Below are 19,085 nucleotides of genomic sequence, written 5' to 3'. Positions count from 1 at the left end.
TATTTAGTTTCCGAAACAGGTCCTTGCACGGAATCATTTGGTTTACTCCCAGTATGCATCGTATGATTCTTTTTTGTACTTTGAAGACGATTGGTGCCATTACAGAAGATCCCCAGTAACAAATTCCGTACGATAAACGGGAGTGTACTTGCGCGTAATACACACAAAGTAACTGTTTTGTCGTAAATATCTGCTTAAGGGTTCTTATGGGGTAGCAAGTGGTTGACAATTTTGAGATTAGGTTTTAGCAATGAATTTTCCAGGTAAATGTTAAATCAATAGTAACACCCAGGAACTTTATGTATAGTTGTTGCGCTAGTATTTCATTGTCGTTACCGCTGTTAATATTTAGTTGTTACATTTCTGCTTTGAGTTGTATGGAATCTCATATAATTTGTTTTACTATTGTTCAAATGTAAGGAGTTGCACTTGAACCAATCGTTTACCTCATGGAGTACCTCCTTGCATACTTTTTCGAGTTTAGTATCATTTCTGTGTGACACAATTAAGGAAGTGTCATTGGCGTATAGCGTTGCAGATGCTTTACCTTTTAGACAATTCTCAAAATCATTCATGAACAGCAGGAATAAGATAGGACCTAGTACAGACCCCTGTGGTACGCCTATGTCTGTTATTACTTCTTTGGAGTTATATTCTGTTGTCCCATTCGAGTCTCTTTGTGTGACTACCAATTGTCTTCTTTCTATTATGAATGATTGTATCCACTGTTTTGCGATACCTCTGATTCCTAATTTTTCAATTTTATATAACAGCCTGTCATGCCTCACGCAATCGAAGGCGCGGCTGAGATCACAGAATATTCCTATTGGATGCTCGTTATTTTCCACGTGGTCTACTAACTCAGTCACAAATTTATTTATTGCCATTTCAGTAGATTTTTTTGCTTGGAAACCGTATTGAATTTTGTTGTATATTTGGTGTTTGTTGAGGAAGCTTTCTAGGCGATGTAGCTAGCAATATTCAAAGATTTTACTGAAGCTTTGTGATAGTGTGATAAGTCTGTAGTTTGCCATATTTGTTCTATCAGAGTTTTTAAAAATCGGGATTACCTTACTGATCTTTAATCTGGGGAATCTGTTAGGAATAATAGATTTACAATGTGGCATATTGTTTCCTTAGGAAGGAATTTCACCTAGACCGGTTGATCTTTTGTTCTTTATTTTTCTTCTAATTAATTGAAGGAGTTCATCCTCTGAAAATGGACTTAAAAATAGGCTTGTTGGATCATTTTTTTGCATTAATTGTATCCATATCCACTACTTATGGTGTTACTTATTTGTTTAGGTTCTTCATAAAAGTATGTTGCAAAGTTGTCTGCCACGTCTTTTGCATCTCTGATAAGGGTTCCGTTTTTCTTTATTGTTACGTTATGTTCTTTTGGTTTTTGATTATTGCTCATTAGTTTACAAATATTCCACATTTCTTTAGATTTGTTATTAGAGTTCTTAATTCTGTTCTGATAATAAGTTTGTTTTGTATTTTTTAATAGCTTTACATGTCTATTTTTGGCATCTTTGTATTCTTCTTGTGAAATCCAATTTATGATCCGCAATCTGTGCATTTCCTTAATATGTTGGCTTGCAATCCTGATTTCTTCGGTCACCCAAGACTTATTGGTCTTCCTACTGTGTTTCTTTCTCCTTGGGAAGTGTATATTAAAGAGATACAGAAATACGTTATAAAATTCATTGAAGGCGGTATCTACTTCTTCGTTGTTGTATATGGAGCACCAATCATGCATTTGTAGTTGCTCTTTGAAGTTCTGTATATTATTGAGACTAAAGCTTCTCACAATAATTGTTTCTCTGTAATTGTTGTCCTTGTGTATATCTAACGTAACCATCACCGTCCTATGGTCAGAAATAATATTATCAGCGACTTCGCACAATGTGTTTGTGATGTTAGAGAATACTAAATCTAGAATATTGTTTCCACGTGTTGGCACCTTGACCATCTGAGAAAAGTTGTAGCTTGTTAGCTCATCATGTAATGTATTATATTTATTTTCCTATTTTATTTTATCTAGATTGATGTCTCCTGTTAAAATTAGATTTAATTTTGGTGTGTTTAAGTGATTCTGGATATTACATAATCTTCTAATGAATATATTAAAGTTGTTACCTGATGAATCGGGGGGGTCTGTAACATGTTAGTATAATTAGTTTTTGCTCGGGTTTGGTTTCAAATACGTATTTCTCGGAAACGGTGAACATTCTGATCTGCAAGCATTTGCTTAATTTTTTTGCTCTATATTGCCCCATCACTACTCGCAAGCTCAGTGCTTATTTCATAAACATAGAATAACGTAATATAATTGTAGAGTATTATAATNGGTTGTTGTTAGAAAAATGATTTAGTTCTGTTACTACGTCACACTGTTTGTTTGATCTGTCAATGGAAAATTTTCAGTTTGGTTGTTATAATTATTCTCGGTGAATGGAATTTCAGGATAATTATTATCATTGTCATGCCAAATATAATTATCAGGCAAATAGAATTAATCATTATTATCAAAGCTATCTGAAATATCTTATTTGGTATCAGCTTGGTCATAATACACTTTTGATTGTTAACTATAGAATATTTCATCTACCGGGTGCTCGTTATCAATTTGATGACGTTTTTGGGAAATAAAATTACGAGGATTAGTAGCCTTAAAAAAGTTAGAAGAAGAATTATGAAACTGACTTCTAATTGTAGGATTTCTCGAAGTTGTTGATTCCAATGTATATAACGCCTAAATCAATGGTTCTTAAAGAAAGGATAATTTTTATTTGAAACACTGTACTATAGGTTTTACAGAGTTTATTTGAGTACCGACATCCTCTACATATCTATTCTGAAATGTTTTTTTATATTATCTCTTTCGTTTCTTTTGTTTTAGGAGCTTCAAAGAAAACGTTTTGGAAATTTACAAGATGGTTCAAGAGAAGAAGTAACAAAGTCTCCGAAGACATGCACATTCGTGTTGATAGTCTTGAACAATCGAAAGAAAGTACTCGTTGTCGGTCTACTGGTGAACTTTCTGAAATAGAAGAGCCAATCAGAAGAAGGTAAGTGTTATGCTTAATCATTTAATTTTGTATTTTTTGTGAAAGGTACAGTATAAAGCCATTTAAATATATAATTTGTACACGTCATAAAATGCTAAATTCTGATTATACATTTGTACATATAAATAAAATAATGTTTGTAATATCCAAATAACTTACTTTTTTAAGCACATTTGGTTATTTATATGCTATTAAGGCACAAACAACCCCTAAAAACAATTCGTCTGTCTATATTGGTTAATCTTTGAAACGGCTGAACAGATAGGACTTCCGAAGCTTTACAGGCCTGCAACTTGCTTTGCAAGACATCACAAAAGTAGGTTTATACGGATATAATGATAAGAGTGTTTTTGAAATAAGTAGCAACCTTGCAGGAGATGATAGGGCACTGTAAGATAAGAAAATTAAGTAAATGTTTGCAGATCGGAAACGTATTTGAAAGTATAGGCAAGGATATTAGCAGCCCAAAACCCATACGTTTAAAACAGTATACTCCATCCGGAGTAACAAACTCGGCCTTATGTTTAGAATCTTTGGACATTGGGACCTTGTAATAGGAATCATCCAAATCTAATGCAGTATAAATAAAAACCTGGTCCAGTTGGTCGTCAATGAGAGGGAATGGGTGGGTAGTGCTGCTTCACTGTTTTCTTATTCAACGCCCTGTACTCCACGCACATATGCACACCACCAATTTTCTTTTTTACTAACAACACTGGGCTTGCAAATGGAGAATACCTCTCCTCAGCGATGCCAGCCTCTTGCAGCTCCTGCACGATGTTTCTCACTTGTTGCCTTTCACTGTGTGACATTTTATGGGGTTGATAAAACACTGGTTTTTCATCTTCTAATTGTAGATCCATCTCGATCAAATGGGTACACCTAAGTTTACTAAGGTGAGTACCTTGTCAAAATCACTATCCGTTAATTCTGTGTTTACTTCGGCCGCCTTTACTGGTAACTCGTTAATTTCCCGTCGCACAAAACCTTCTTGGCATGTTTCTCTGTGTGCGACTTTTTCGTTATTTTTAATTGTCACCGATTTTCCACCGACGTTTAGAACAAGAAGAACGGTGTCATCTAGGTACCAGTCCGTCGGCCCCTCGCATTCCACCTTCGATGTGTATTTTTCACGTAACTTCGTACTACCACGTGCCCGAAATAGTTATCTGGAATTCCGACATGTTCTTCGTATATATCACCACTTTTGACGCACTTAAGGGTTTCCAGTACTCCCGATTCGTCGATAAGAAGCTCTTCCAATGTTTTCGCGATTTTCACTTGAGGCTGTTCGGTAAACGGATGACGAATACCGTCACTTTGGCAGTTCGCCGTCAATTTCGAGATCAACCTCGGCGGTTCCCAAAGTTTTTGTTACAGCACCTCCATAACCTACAATTTCGTTCTTTTTGTTCCAGTCATAGTTTAATTCTGACAGTAGGCACGAAATCATCTAGCAGTACGCACACGCGGCTACCGAGATCCACATAACGGTTCTTTTTGACTTTATTGATTTTCGCGTTTTTGAAAAATTTCATATTTCCGGACGCATCGTCGATATGTTGCACTTCTCGTTTTGTTTCTTTATTGTCTGCTACCTTTTTCACTTTTTGAGAACACTCGCGAGCGTAATGTCCGTAATTTTTACACATCAAACATAATGGTTGTTCTCTCTCGTTCTTCGGCGGCAATTTTTCTTTTCCGCTTAAAATCTAGTTAATTGAACCTGTGTGTCCTTCTGATTTTCTTGTGGTTTTGTTATTCTGCATTTACGAGCATCTTCTGTCGGCTCATATTGTACGATATCTCGATAAAACTCATCTTCATATATAATAAAACTGCTCAGTTCCTTGGACCACAATCCAATGACTACTTGCTCTTTTGTTTCAGCAAGATTTAGTTCCAATTCCTTCCAAAAGTGCACTTTTTCATGAAAATAGTAGCTCAAGTTTTTGTTTTTCAATTGCGCTCTTTCCTGCATTCTTTTCTACATGTCATTTTCCGGAATCATTACACTTTACGGTTTCTTCGTAAGAGGCTAGTTGAAATAACGAACAATACACAGCAGACGCATCACACTAATCAGGACGACCTAATTGAGCCCTGTTTGTCAATTGTTTTGGTTGATTATTATAATTATTCACCTGCATTTTCGTACTCGAAATGTATAATCTTCTACATTGTTTTCAGTTGTATCTGTTGTCGCTGTAATTTTCAACTTAATTATTTGATTTTCCGTGGTTCTTCTTGTTCGTTGATTTCATAATTACTAAAGCTTAATGTAATCGTTTCTTGTTCAATTTTTAATGATTTTTCTTCATTGAAATTGATATTACAGCTAATTTTGATTTTTTATTTTTTTTCTTCTTTTTATTGTTTGATATTTTGACATACATTAGTTGATCAAGTGGCTTCAATTCTTCCACTGGTAATGTGAACATTTGCACCAAAATCACAGATCCACTCTGTTTGTCAGAGCTTGCTGAATATAATGACGAGATATCACAAATGTAGGTAGAACTATCGCCATCAGATCCATTTGTATTTATTTGTAATTACAGCTGGTGTTTTTCTTTAGTTTCGTTATGCTTTTGTTTAGTTTACTCTGCAAAACTTACTTCTAAAGCTAACCGTGATGTTTCTGAGTCGTCCTTCATCATTCTTGTCTCTTTTTTGAGTAATCTGGCTGTCACATTTTCAAAAGTTTGCCGATCGTGTGAGACAGAATCCGAAGCTGTTCGGAAATTATTGTATATATCCGGTAAACTGTTTGAGTCTTTGACCTTTGAACAAATAGAGCTGTTGCTAATATTTTTATTAACGTTCTTCAACTGTTTCCCCAATAATTGAACTGTTGCAATGTGTCCTGCTATTTTAGAATTTTCAGACATCTTATACTCATAAAACCTCTGCCACAGAAGTTCCTTGGAAATTTCGGTGTTCTGTTCATGTATAGATTGCCGCACTTGTCATGCCACATTGTTGCTGCATTTTCGAAATTGATCAAATACTGCATCTGATTCTGTGTCATTATAGGTAGCAAAATAACTTGAGCCCTGGAATTTTTAGTATCCCATGTTGCCCATTCTGGTTTACTTCTGTCTTCCATTCAAATTCACTACCATTTACTATATCCAAAAATTTTTCTGCTTTCAATAAAACCTGGATACTAAATTTCCATAATTGAAAGTTTGATCCATCAAGGTTTGAAATGTTTTTAAATTCAAGTCTGGTTGTCGATGTTGCCATTGCAAACACTTAAAACATGGACTCGAACCACTCAAACTATTCAGCGACTATACACGACTGGAACGTGATTACAAAGTAGGTACCCTTACGCACCTGGGCTCATAACCTGTTAAAATAAATTTGGTAGAATGCGTTAAATGGCTTATATAATTTGGCAAACGACAAAAATGATAAAATGATTTCACGTTTGAAAGAGTCTTATGAGAACTAACTATTAAAAATGAAAAGCTACACGTTTAAAAATCGGATAATGCAATAGTCAATAAGTCGTGTTTAGCATTCTGTTGTTAGAAAAAAAAATTAGAAAAGCTGCGCGCCGCTATAAGCTTATCTTAAGGTACATATACATAACATACAATATTTGAACCTGATATTACGTCTGCGACAGTTTGTAAAATCGTGAATATGTGTAAATGTGAATTTCTAACAATTTTAAATAATACATGTAGTATGTACATTATTTATTAATTTCTGTACCACATTTAAGATGGTTCTCCGACGAGGAAGTCTTCGTTGGGATATCTATGATTGTACAATTCGATCGTTACATTAATATTCTACTCGCATTCTTCGTAAATTAGTATCATGTCACAAAATTCTGCCGTACTGAACGCCATTGTAATCTTGTTTTATAGCGCTCTACCAACTACTGCAAGCTTGCTACTTATTTCAGAAACACCATGTATAGGTTTCTACAATTCGGAAAGCCTGAGATTGAACAAACAAAATTTAAAGTAACTGTTACAGTACTTGATATGGTCAGGGTAGGCAAAAATTGTGTTTTATTTTGTAGCGTTAATTCAATGTATTAGTGAATTAGTTTTTGAATTAATTTTACCCACTACAGATAACCTTAAATTATTGAGGAAAAATTGTTGGTGCTATTACTCTCTTGCCGGGAATCGAGCCCGGCTCCCTGGTTTTACGCACCAGTATTCTACCACTAAGCTTCAAGGAGATGACAGTAGTAGCACCGATAATACATATACCTAAGAGTATAGGTCGCAGAATTGTCGAACTAATGTATAATCAATGTACGGGACGAATTAAGTCTTGGACTGTAAGAATCGGTCGGTAGGTTCCCACACAATGTTGGTAGTTCACTGACGTGCTCGTCGTACCGGATCAGGAATCCTGAATGTGATGAAATGAAAACCACGTGGTTTCAATATTATGCAGAGCAGTGAGACAGCATGCTGTAGTAGGTCTTTCTGTTTGTAGAGAGCGGAACGTGTTGTCGTTGCGATTGCTGCGAGCAAACTGAAACGTGGCGGTTTTTTTTGTTTAAATTATTGTTGAGGAGGGGAAATCTTCAAAAGACACATCCTGAAGGGAGTTAGTGCCGGATTAAAACCCCTTCTCGAGTGGGAAAATCAATTCGAAGGTTGTACATCCCCGGGAAGGAAATGGAAAGGTTGGGAGTGGGGAAAGGGTTGAGTGTGGGGAGGAGACGAATGTATTGGGGGGGAGAAACCGTCGAAATAAGTAGCCCTCTGAAGTGATGGGTGGACACTCGCGCTAAAAAGCGAAGCTAGAAGTAAGCAAAAGGGAGTGGCTCATTGTAGAAGGTGAAAGGGCCGTCGGAAGCGGTCTTTTGGTTTTGGGGCGATGTTGGAGAGTGTCGAGATGGTGGGATTTGCGTGGCCTGACACTGAGGCCTGGAGATTTGCCGCGAATAAAATTGCAGCCTCAGGGAGATAAAGTCAACCAGTTTCTTTCAGAATTTAGGTGTTTCTGACGAACCAGGGTTAGTTTAGTGCGGAAGGAAGTGTCCGCATGTAGGTGCCTTGCAGAAGTTTCGGGTGATGGGGAAGGGCGCCGCCCCACACGGAAATGGCGTAGTAGCAAACGCTCTTGATGTTAAACGCACGAATTTTTGTTTGTTGGGAGATGGCTGAAATGTGGCGCTGCCAGGTTAGCGGTCTATCGAAGACGACGCCTTAGTATGTGAAGGAGTTGTTCCATTTGATGGGGCAGTTATTTACGATGACGGAAGGCGGTTTTCGGATCCTGCGTGAGAAGAAAATTGCTTCCGATTTGATCTCGTTAATGGAAAGTTTCCATTTCCGATACCAGTCTAGGAGCAGGCGTAGAAACTCATTAATTCTCCATGTGCTTTGGAGAATGGTTTGAGCGGAGTTTATGAGGGTAATGTCGTCAGCATAAAGGGCAGCTGGAATAGATATGTCGGAAGGCATGTCTGCGCAAAACAGGTTAAAAAGAGTGGGAGATAATTTGGAGCCTTGTGGGACACCGACTGTGACGGGTCTGCTGGCGGAGAGAACAGAGCCAACGCGGACACGAAGGCTTCTGTCTATGAGGAAGGATCTGCTAACCCCAATTAGAAAATGTGGAATCTTAAGGGCGATTGGTTTGGAGATAGGGCCTTCATGCCAGACTCGCTGAAGGCTTGCTGGACGTCAAAAAGAAGCATGGAGGTATGACGTCGCTTTTTAAGATTATTGGAAATGCATTCGGATACGTGAAGAAATTGGTGGCCAGTGCTGTGATGCCTGCGGAAGCCGTGTTGATAATTGGGGAGTCTGTTTTGCTCAGAGTGACCTAAGAGTCGAACGAGAAGAATTGATTCAACTACTTTGTTCATCGAACAGAGCTGGCTGATGGGCCTGTAGCTTGAGGGAGTGCTGGGGGACTTCTCTTTTTTGGGGAAACAGATGACAGTGGCTTCTCTCCATACCAAAGCGAAGTGGTTGAGCTGCAGGATGACGTTTGTGATGTTGCACAGTGCGATTATGTGCTTTGGCGGTAGGATTTTAAGGACTCCGTTGGAAAGTCCGTCAGCGCCAGGGGTTTTTCTGTTTTTCAGAGAACGAATGATAAGAGAAATTTCATGGCGGGTAGTGTGTTTGAAGTCGGATTTCAAGGTGTGAAAATCTGTGAAGATAGCGGCTTTTTCTTCTGAAGAGTAAATGGAGCCGTTCTGCAAAATAAACTGAGGGGTGCAGCACGCGAATGGTATAATCCATTGGACGATTACGATAAAGATAAAACATGGTCACAATGGAAAACCTCCTTTACAGATTATGTTACGGTACTGGAAGAATTCGGTCGCTCGACATAAATGCCTTGATGAAACCATGACTCATTATTACCATTCAAAAATCACTCTAGCACGGCAATGCCGATTGGATAACGAAGCAACCATTTATTGTGTCATAAAAGGACTCCCATTGGAACTGCAAGCAAACGCACAAGTTTTTCAATGTGCAACGGCCGATGAATTATACGCCGGTTTTATTGCCCCCATGGACAATTACAAATCTCCTGCAAATACTCTGACTAAACGACGAAGTATCGATTCATTAATGGCTTCTGGGCAAAGATACTTCAATTAAATAAATTCAGAAAGTCATTTCCAAAAAGAAAACAAAAAAGTTGCTATTTCTTCCAATTCCTTAGAGTCAGAAGAGGAAGTATATCAACTCCGATCATGATATGGATCTAGAAAAGGAAGATCTTTTGTCTAGAATTATTTTCTTTAGATAAGGCTGGGGAAAAATCGATACAGTGCTTATGATGTTACAAATGGTGTCATTGAGCATGTGCTGGTTCTAGTCACAAAATGAACTATATTTGTGACTTTTGTACGGACGGATAATTGACCCTGTTTTTCATTTTATATTACGTAATATTAATACTCTGTAGAGTTAAATATTTAGTTACTATTACCTACTTTGTTTAAGATTTTGTATTTTGCACAATAAATGTTTTGTTTATTTAGATATCGATTATGCTTATTATCATTCCTAATATTGGATACCCCATCAATATTAGGCGTCCTTTTAGTTAACTTGCGATTTTGACACATTTTAACAGAAATTAGAAGTGGTCAGTATTCTGTCGAAACTACCATACACGGATCATGATTTCGATTTTATTGGACCTCAAATCCGGATCTGCGTCTGGTAGTTTCGATAGAATACTGACCACTTCGAATTTCTTTGTTTCATTTTGATAACGTGCCTATCACGTAGTGGTCAGTTACGCCGTAGATTCAGTTCAGCAAGTAGATATCCATCTATTTAAATGACTTTGTTTAGCATGTTGAATTCCAGTAAATGTAGCATTGTACTACAGATGGCGTTTACCGCGCCTTTTGTAGGATTTCATTACACATTCTCTCATATTTTCTCATTGCTAAAATTTTTCTTTTATAGTAAGATCCCTTATCATAACTGTTAAAAAATAGTAACGTAATTATGTTATTGAGAAAACAAAAGTCTCAGTTTNTTTGGCTAAATATGCTTTTAAATAAAGCATATTCTTAAATTTTAACGAGGCAGTTTAAATAATTTTGCAAATGGTACTGTACACTTTTGTCTAGTTCTCGCTCGTTGATCGGTGGAGAAATGAGCTCCGCAGACAAATATGATTGAATTTGGAAATATGCTACGACGCATCCTAATAATGGGAAGGGGCATATCTCCAACTTCTTGAAACGAACAATAAATAGCTTAAAATTTAAACACGAAATGAAAACAAAAGTAAAAATCGTACAAGAGGCAATTAACAATGGAGGAAAAGATGAACGGGATTAGAAACGAGATATCCTCAACCATATGATTACACTTCACCAAGGATATAGTACTAGGAGGACGACTGAAATGGCCTGGACAAAAATGGGGAACAAGTTTAATGCAACTGGTAACTGCTTTGTTGTTGCAAAATTTCCTTTTGCGTTTTCCATTATTATAGGGATGAACCCAGTGGCGACGTTTTTTTTTTCAGTTATGCCTTAATAATTGCCACATCATAAATTATCTTCGTCAGAAGACGACGACGTCAAGGTTTATTAATACAAGAAATGTGGTAAAGAACCAAACTGGTGTGCATGCTCATGCCTCATTTTTATAAAATTAAGCAAATGTTGAACGATATATGCAGTAAGACATTTGCGGCGCAACATTTGTATTTTAGGTGTGCGGCCTAGCTACTAAAGTAGATTATATTATTGGCATTGAATTGTAATTTCGGAACAACATTGTTTAAATTAATTATGAAAAGGATCGATTCATTCTTCTGTAAAAACCTGCCATAAGTTATATGCAATTTTAGTGAAGCGACTTGTGATATTTGGATTAAATATTTCCTCAAAGAAATTTATTTAAAACGATGAAGATCTTTAAGTAGTAAAACTCAACACGTGCATACTACATGAGTAACTTGTTACGTTTATTTTCCGATTTATGTAGTCATTCTTTAATAAACAACTTTTTAGTAAAAGTATGATTATATTTTTCATGTATTCCATGAGCGTTGACTTCGGTAAGGATAAACATGACCGCTACTAGCCGTATGACCAGACTCTTGTTGACTCTAGTAAAGATACTATCGTGATTAAAATAAAGGAAAACAGTCTAAAACGTCAGTAACATCGGTTAGTTTTGAATAGAAAAACTTTAAATTACTTTACCAAAATGTTTATGTATTAAGGAACGACTGGATTGATTTCACATCAGATGTTTGTCTTATGGAGAAGTATGATACGAGGGTGGATTGATAAGTTTCCGGCCTGACCAAGAAAAACAAGGTTTTTAAAATTTTTTTTTTTTTATTTCTCAACATAATCTCCTCCAAGGCTGATACATTTCTCATAGCGGTGTTCCAGTCTATTAATGCCATCTCTATAGACTGATCAAAATAACCATTTACAGCTTCGATTACTTCTTCATTGTCCGCAAATCTCTTACCGCCAAGCCATTTTTTGAGATTAGGGAACAGAAAATAGTCACTCGGGGCTAGGTCTGGAGAGTAAGGAGGGTGCGGCATCAATTCAAACTTTAGATCGTTGATTTTAGCCGTCGCAACGATTGACGTGTGCGCTGGTGCGTTATCGTGATGAAACAAGATTTTTTTCTTCGCCAGATGAGGTCGTTTAATTTTCACCTCGTGGCTCAAACGTTGCAATAAGTCTGCGTAGTATTGACCAGTGATAGTATTACCCTTTGCAAGGTAATCAATGTATATAATACCTCTTGCATCCCAAAAAACAGTAGCCATAACCTTGTTCGCCGAAAAAATTGTTTTTGCCTTCTTTGGAGTTGGTTCCCCTGGTCCAATCCACTGTTTAGACTGTTCTTTGGTTTCAGGAGTGTAGTGGTGGACCCACGTTTCGTCAACGGTTACGAATCGACGCAAAAATTCGCTTGGATTACGCTTATACAATGACAAATTTGCGGTAGAAATGTTTTTTCGAATCAATTTTTGGTCGACTGTTAGCAAACGCGGCACCCATCTTGCACAGAGCTTTTCCATATGCAAATGTTGGTGCAAAATATGTTGCACACGTTCATATGACATCTTACAGGTCTCAGCTATCTCACGCACTTTCAATCTGCGGTCTCCCAGCACTATTTGATGAATTTTTTCGATCATATCTGGAGTTGTGACCTCAACGGGGCGTCCTGAGCGAGGCCCATCAGAGGTGCTCACACGACCCTTTTTAAACTCGGAAACCCACTGCTTAACGGTTGAATATGACGGGGAGGATGTCCCCAGTGTTGAGTCCATCTCTTTTTTAATTTCCTTCGGCGTTAACCCCTTCAAATAAAAGTATTTGATGACAGCACGATTTTCCTGCTTTTCCATTTTTACGAAAACCACAGAGGCGTCTTGTTCAGCGTGCTGTCAAACCTACACTAGCAAGGAGATCGGGCTGAAACTATAGCTACAAGCTATCCAAGGATGGTACTATAGAATGTCACCTCAAGGTAGGCCTAGTGGCGTCATCTCTTGGTTAGGCCGGAAACTTATCAATCCACCCTCGTAGATACTACCGTATTATTATAACTGAGACTTGGTTGAATAATAATATACCCATTTAATAAACTCCTTTATCTGCAACTCCTAAAAAACTAAACTAAAACATAAAAAATATAGTGATGAAATACAGAAATAGTTTGAATAAAGAGCAACAACAACTTGAGCAGCAACGTAGAGAAGAAGATATTAGGAAGGGAGTCAAACAAAGATGTCACAGCTTCCTTTTAATAACGTCAGGACAGCTTTATACATGCTATACAGGAATAAAAGATTTACCTGCTTAGATTTGCAAAGGATATAGTAGTATCAGCATTAAAGTCAGGACAATTTTATGGATTAATATACCGAGACAAAAGATTTAGTATGCTTAAATTTGCAGATGATATAGCGGTGTTGTATGTTTAGCAAAAAAAATATGCTAAATAGTGGTGCTTTTAACTTAAGCACTGCTGGCTTTGTCTCGTATGTTTGATTGAAATATATCTTAAAAATGATTGACTAAAACTGTGAACTGCTTTAACTTAGTTTATTATTTACACTTTAACAATTACAATTTAACTCTCTTAACTACTGAAAACTAATGGCTAACTTATACAATGTGGTCGATGTGACCTCTCAACAGGAAGTGTCTTTAACAACTTATTTTTCTATGCTTGTCACCCTTATTTGATTTTAAACTACTCCCAGATGTAGCTTTTTCTTAGAAGGTGACAATATCGACACCCTGCCGACACGAGTTCTAACCGACCCCTCAATAAAGCGAAAGGCTGTTGTTTAACAGCGGTATCATCAATACAGGGACAAAATATGATACAGCAGTATTCCGATGTGACGGGATTTAAACCTTGACGATGTTCTTGTTATACGAACTAGAGTAGATGGATCGGCTTGCGCTTTTCTATGATTTTGGAAGCTGGAACGTAGATCACAAGGATCGGTATACCTATAGCACTCTGAAGCACACTACGATGTGGAAAGCAACGGGAAAACACCACATTATGATATTCCTCATACTCATCTACAACTTAAATGATGGCGTTTTCTGGAATAAAGCAGTCCTCCATTCGGATGTCCGGGCGGGGACTACCTTGGGAGATCAACAGGTGAAGTAGGGAATGTTGCAATATTTCACGAGTCGGAACGTGGAATGTTAAAAATGTGAGACAAGTAGGGCTGTTAGAAAATTTAAAAGTTGAGATGAATGGGGTAGAATTAGATATGGTAAGCTTTAGTAAAATCCGTTGGCACGAAGCTGGAGACTTCTGAAGTGGAGAGAATAATACATACAGAATCGGTGAAACGTAATTCGGGGATAAGAATTGCAATGAGTTAGATAGCACTGAATAGTGATAGGATAGTTATAATTAACTTAAACTCGAAACCGGTAAAACCGGTAATAGTGTAGATCTGTATGCCTATCCTACAATGATGAAGATGTAGAAGCGATATATGCGGATGTAGAAGACTGTTGCCGTGAAACACGAGCGTAAATTTTCTCAAAATGTTCACGAAATGATCAGTGAAGATAACTTCGAAAGTTGAACACCAAAACTTTATTTACAAAAAAATACATACATTGTCTTTGTTTACCACCACCACTAAATTCCATAAATTGAGTGGTATGGAAAGACGCCAAACAGGGTGGTTTGTGTTGGACTGTACCAGGCCCTTGACCTTCCGTTAGATGTTATTATGTCAGTCACGTATTTTTGAATCAATGTAGATAACTTGGGCCAAGTAATATCGACACGAAACTTTACTGCATCTATTGTTCGTAAATTGTTTGTGGATCTATTGTACTCATACGTTTATTGGGTTTTCAAATTTAGATGACACAGAAATCCCAACAAAGACGTATAAAGTTTAGAGAAAGGATAGAAAAACCTAATCGTTGTATGAGGCAACAAGACTTCAACGCGGTAAGAACGGAAGGTAAAGAAAGTTTAATAACATATCCTTTTATTTTAGACAATAGAAAAAGACGAAATAGACTCGGAATTTTGCTTAACTTAACTTAACCGTAGCGAATACTTTGTTTGACCATCACGTTAAGAGGCTCTATACCTGAAAGATGTCAGTTGATTTAGGGATATATCAATTAAATTACATTCTTATTAGGTAAAAACTTAAAAATCAAGGACTATATGAGTTATCGATGAGCAGATCTAGATGGTAATCAAAACCTAGTGGTTATGAAGACCAATCTTAAATTCAAAGTTATGAAGAAAAGGGAAAGCAGAAAATGTCTTGACTTAAAAAACTAAATCATAACAAAACGCATGATAAGCTAGGCTGGGTACAAGGGCAAAGTGAATACTACAGGAGGCGGAAAAAACGAATGACAGGAACGTAGATAGAATTTAACTGCATTAGAAACTGCCTAGTTTGCTCAGCTACATGTATATTAGGTTTTGAAGAAAATGAAAATAGAAAACCCTGAATAGCTAAGGAGGCTGTAGGACTTACAGACGGAAATACAAGAACAGGACAAACGAAGAAGGCCGAAAAAGTATAAGGCAATAAAGTGGGAAATAATTAGAAAGTGTAGGACAGCTAAGGAACAGTGAATTGATATGAGGTGTAAGGAGGTAGAAGAAAAGTTTTGAGTAGGTAAAATGGATGAGGCTTGTAATATATGTAATTAAAAGGAAGTTTAGAGAAATACGGTACAGCAGTAATAATATAAGAAACGAGGTAGAGGTCATTTTGATAGAAAATGCTGTGAAAAGAATATTTAGGGAGCCTTTACGCAAGTCAAAAGATAGAAGATTGTTTGGATATAGGTGAACTTGCATACGACATAATGAGAGAACTTTGATTTTGCATTAAAATACTTAATGGCATAGATGATATACTGACGGTATCGAGGGGGTGAAGGCCAGCAAAATCGACAGGTTGGTGTTGACGAAATCGTGTTGCGATTAATAGAAAACAATTTCGGTTTGAGTGTTACCGTCATTGTAATTTAAGATGGAATTCTGCGTAATACGATGTGGTGGATTTTAAGGGAGAATTCCCTGCATCCCTACCATTTTCGAAATACGTCATACCTATGACCGTTTTCGACACACCACACCACCAGCATGTTACCGTTACCGTCGCTGTATGAAATAACCGTTAGTAGTCATTCCTTCCGTACCCTACAGCATGTAGCGAAACCGCGTTACACAATTACTCTAGGGAATCCTGGTCATCATTGTTGGAGTAGTTGGGGCTTTCACTAAGGTCATTACCCTCATTCTTTTCCATTTTCCTTTTTCTCCGGAGTACTGATCAGACATAAACAGCAATAGGCAGTTAGAGAATTTAAGTAGCAACGTTAAGAAGTAAATATTACAAAGGGACTCAAACCAAGATGTACACTGTCATCAATAATTTTTAAATTTATATATCGTGGACGCCATAAACATTATTAAAAGCAGGACAACCTTAAGGATATATATACAGGGGCAAAAGATGCTTAGATTTGCACATGATACAACAAAAATACTGGTATGCAAAAGGAGATAGAGTAGGGAAAATTGAATGTAAAGATAGAAGAGAAATTAGTAGCAGTGACTGATTTTCCTTATCAGATAACTCAGGATGGTAGGAGCAGATATAAAATAGAGGATAACGCAGGGTAGAGTCGCCTTTAACAAAAGGAAGTCACTCCTATGCTCGCGAACATAATTTAGAATTTGTCTCCAACAAGTCTTAAGACAGGCGACCTTATGATGATGAAGATGATAATGATAGCAATTTTAGTTTTGGCAAAGAAGGGTTAGAGATAATCTTAAATCTTGTTTCAAGCTTAAACATCTTTTTAAAGCGTTGTCGTACAAATCGCCTAATTCGTTTTTTTTTTATTTTTATTAGTGATCTAACTACTGAACTATCAAAATGTGTATGTTGTATGAAGTGTGTTTCACAATCTGTTCTCTCTTGAGTAAAAACATTACTTTTTCGACATTCCTTAATGTTCCAAAATTTGTTTATTTAATTGTTATCCTCATATAAATTACAAATAGATGCCTCGTTTGAGTTAAAGGGAACCTGACCAAATATTATCCATCCTAATTGCATATTATGTAATACTGCAGATTGATTTGACAATTATACTCGCTTTTAAAAGCAGTAATTTTGATATTCGAGGTATAGCAAACAGTTGAGACTTCAGTGTATTTAGATTTGATAATTGTTGTAACAGAATGTTTAATATAGGAAACTGTTTCATTAATTCCAGTAATAGGGATATTTCTGTCTGTCTGACTACGGTTGCATTCAGATTCGTGACATTTGCTTCAGACGTTGTTGAACTATTTCCAAAATCTTTATGTAAAAGTATGTGATTTTTTCCCTGGCATTTCTTGCATTTGCAGTGTAGTTTTTTACAGTGTAATTTGCTTTCAAGTAATTAAAACAACTACCGGCATTTTTACTATATCGTGTCGTTTGTTTTAGCATTTGCATTAATTAGTTTTTCACAAGCTGAAGTAAAATGAGATTTTTTACATAAATGACACAATAAATTAGTTTACGCAATGTATGTGAATGTCGATCGATTTGAGTTTGGTTGTAATCTTGATGCGTGAAGCTTATAATGTTCGATTTTGTCCAATTTTGTGTTTTGATAACCTTATTCCGATAATGTAAAAAATTCTATAATTTCCTCAATCGCACGAGATTGTGTGTTATGTATTTCTTTCTACGTATGACGTGTTTCATGATCCAATTTTGAAACAATTCCGTATAGAGGAAATGCTTCTAGGAAGGATTTGTTTAACACAACAAGTACCCTATAATTCTTTATCAAGTAATTCACCTGACAAATGTGGAGATGCCTTAGAACATTGTGGTAACTCGAACAATGTTTTAACTCGATTGTTTATGATGGCTTTTGGATCATCATAATATTTTTCTAGGTTCTACCAAGTTACTATATAATTGACGGCTCTAGTTTCAAGAAATTCAGACTGTTTAGCAGCCATTCCTGTTAAGCAGGGCCGTAGGTACGTAAGTCGTTGAGTATCGCAAAAATTAAGGTTGTGAACAACTGAATAACAACAAAACAATCACAAAAACCTAGGCATGCTTCATACGAACCGATGAATTTAGGTAATTACATGGTGGATAATTTAATATGAATAGCATTAGCAATTTGTGGAGAGTGAGATATGAATTGTGTGTTAGGTGAATTATTATCACTAGTTATTTGACTATCAACTAACTTTCTTTGTTGATTGATGTTAATGATTTTCTTTCGAACTTTTAAAGTACTCGTCTTCGAAACTGTTTCTATGAAGTAATTGTAATTAAAAATCGTCATCCGTAATGAACAATTCTGATTCGTTTATTATAGTTCAAATAATTTAAAATCGTCTACCATTCTTGTCGTTGTAGTACTTAGTTGAACAGGATCTGGCCCATCTCTTTAAGAACCTAAATACTTGAAGCTTGTAAGCTTGCTATTTATTGAACCGCATCACTCTCTGCGTTTGCCATATTAAAATATATGAAATAAGTGATTACTGTGTGTTGTGATTTTCTGTAGCTAGTTGACTCAAACGTGTGAATTTGATGGTCCATCCTATGTGCGATTTAATACAGATCTAGGAGATTCAAATGGTGTTAGTGAATTTGATTTGCTTGTCCCTGATAAGATGAAACTTTGTTTTGCGAAGTCTATACTAAGATCGAAATGTCGTTTTCCGCTGTATCCGGCTTGGAAGACCATGTTAAATGTTATGGAGGTGTTGCTTACTTAGCTAAGATACACTTAATTTTCATTTAGAGAGATCAAAGAGAGATTCATTTTCATTCATTATTAGCCACTTTAATTTCCTTTATCTGTTTTTTTAAGTTTAAATTATACACGTTCAATTTGTATATACTGCTTGGATCTAATTAAATCTGGCCAAAATAAAGATCTAACTAGATCTGATAATTTTTTCCCGGGTATGATATGTTTAAATAAAAATATATCGATAAAATTGCAAT

The 19,085-nt window shown here is 36.5% G+C and overlaps 1 protein-coding gene across 1 annotated transcript in view; it reads left to right on the top strand.

Annotated features, from left to right (window-relative positions):
• The first annotated feature begins 2,890 nt into the window (after nucleotides 1-2,890).
• LOC108739346 overlaps nucleotides 2,891-19,085 on the top strand; it is a 62,158-nt gene continuing 45,963 nt past the window's right edge. The window contains exon 1 of the mRNA XM_025974177.1: nucleotides 2,891-3,074. The gene's annotated coding sequence lies outside the window, so the exon portion shown is untranslated. The remainder of the gene's footprint in view (nucleotides 3,075-19,085) is intronic.

Source organism: Agrilus planipennis, unplaced genomic scaffold (assembly GCF_000699045.2).
Source record: "Agrilus planipennis isolate EAB-ADULT unplaced genomic scaffold, Apla_2.0 scaffold198, whole genome shotgun sequence".
NCBI classification, from domain to species: Eukaryota; Metazoa; Arthropoda; class Insecta; order Coleoptera; family Buprestidae; genus Agrilus; species Agrilus planipennis.
This window is presented reverse-complemented; position numbering and strand designations above follow the sequence as displayed.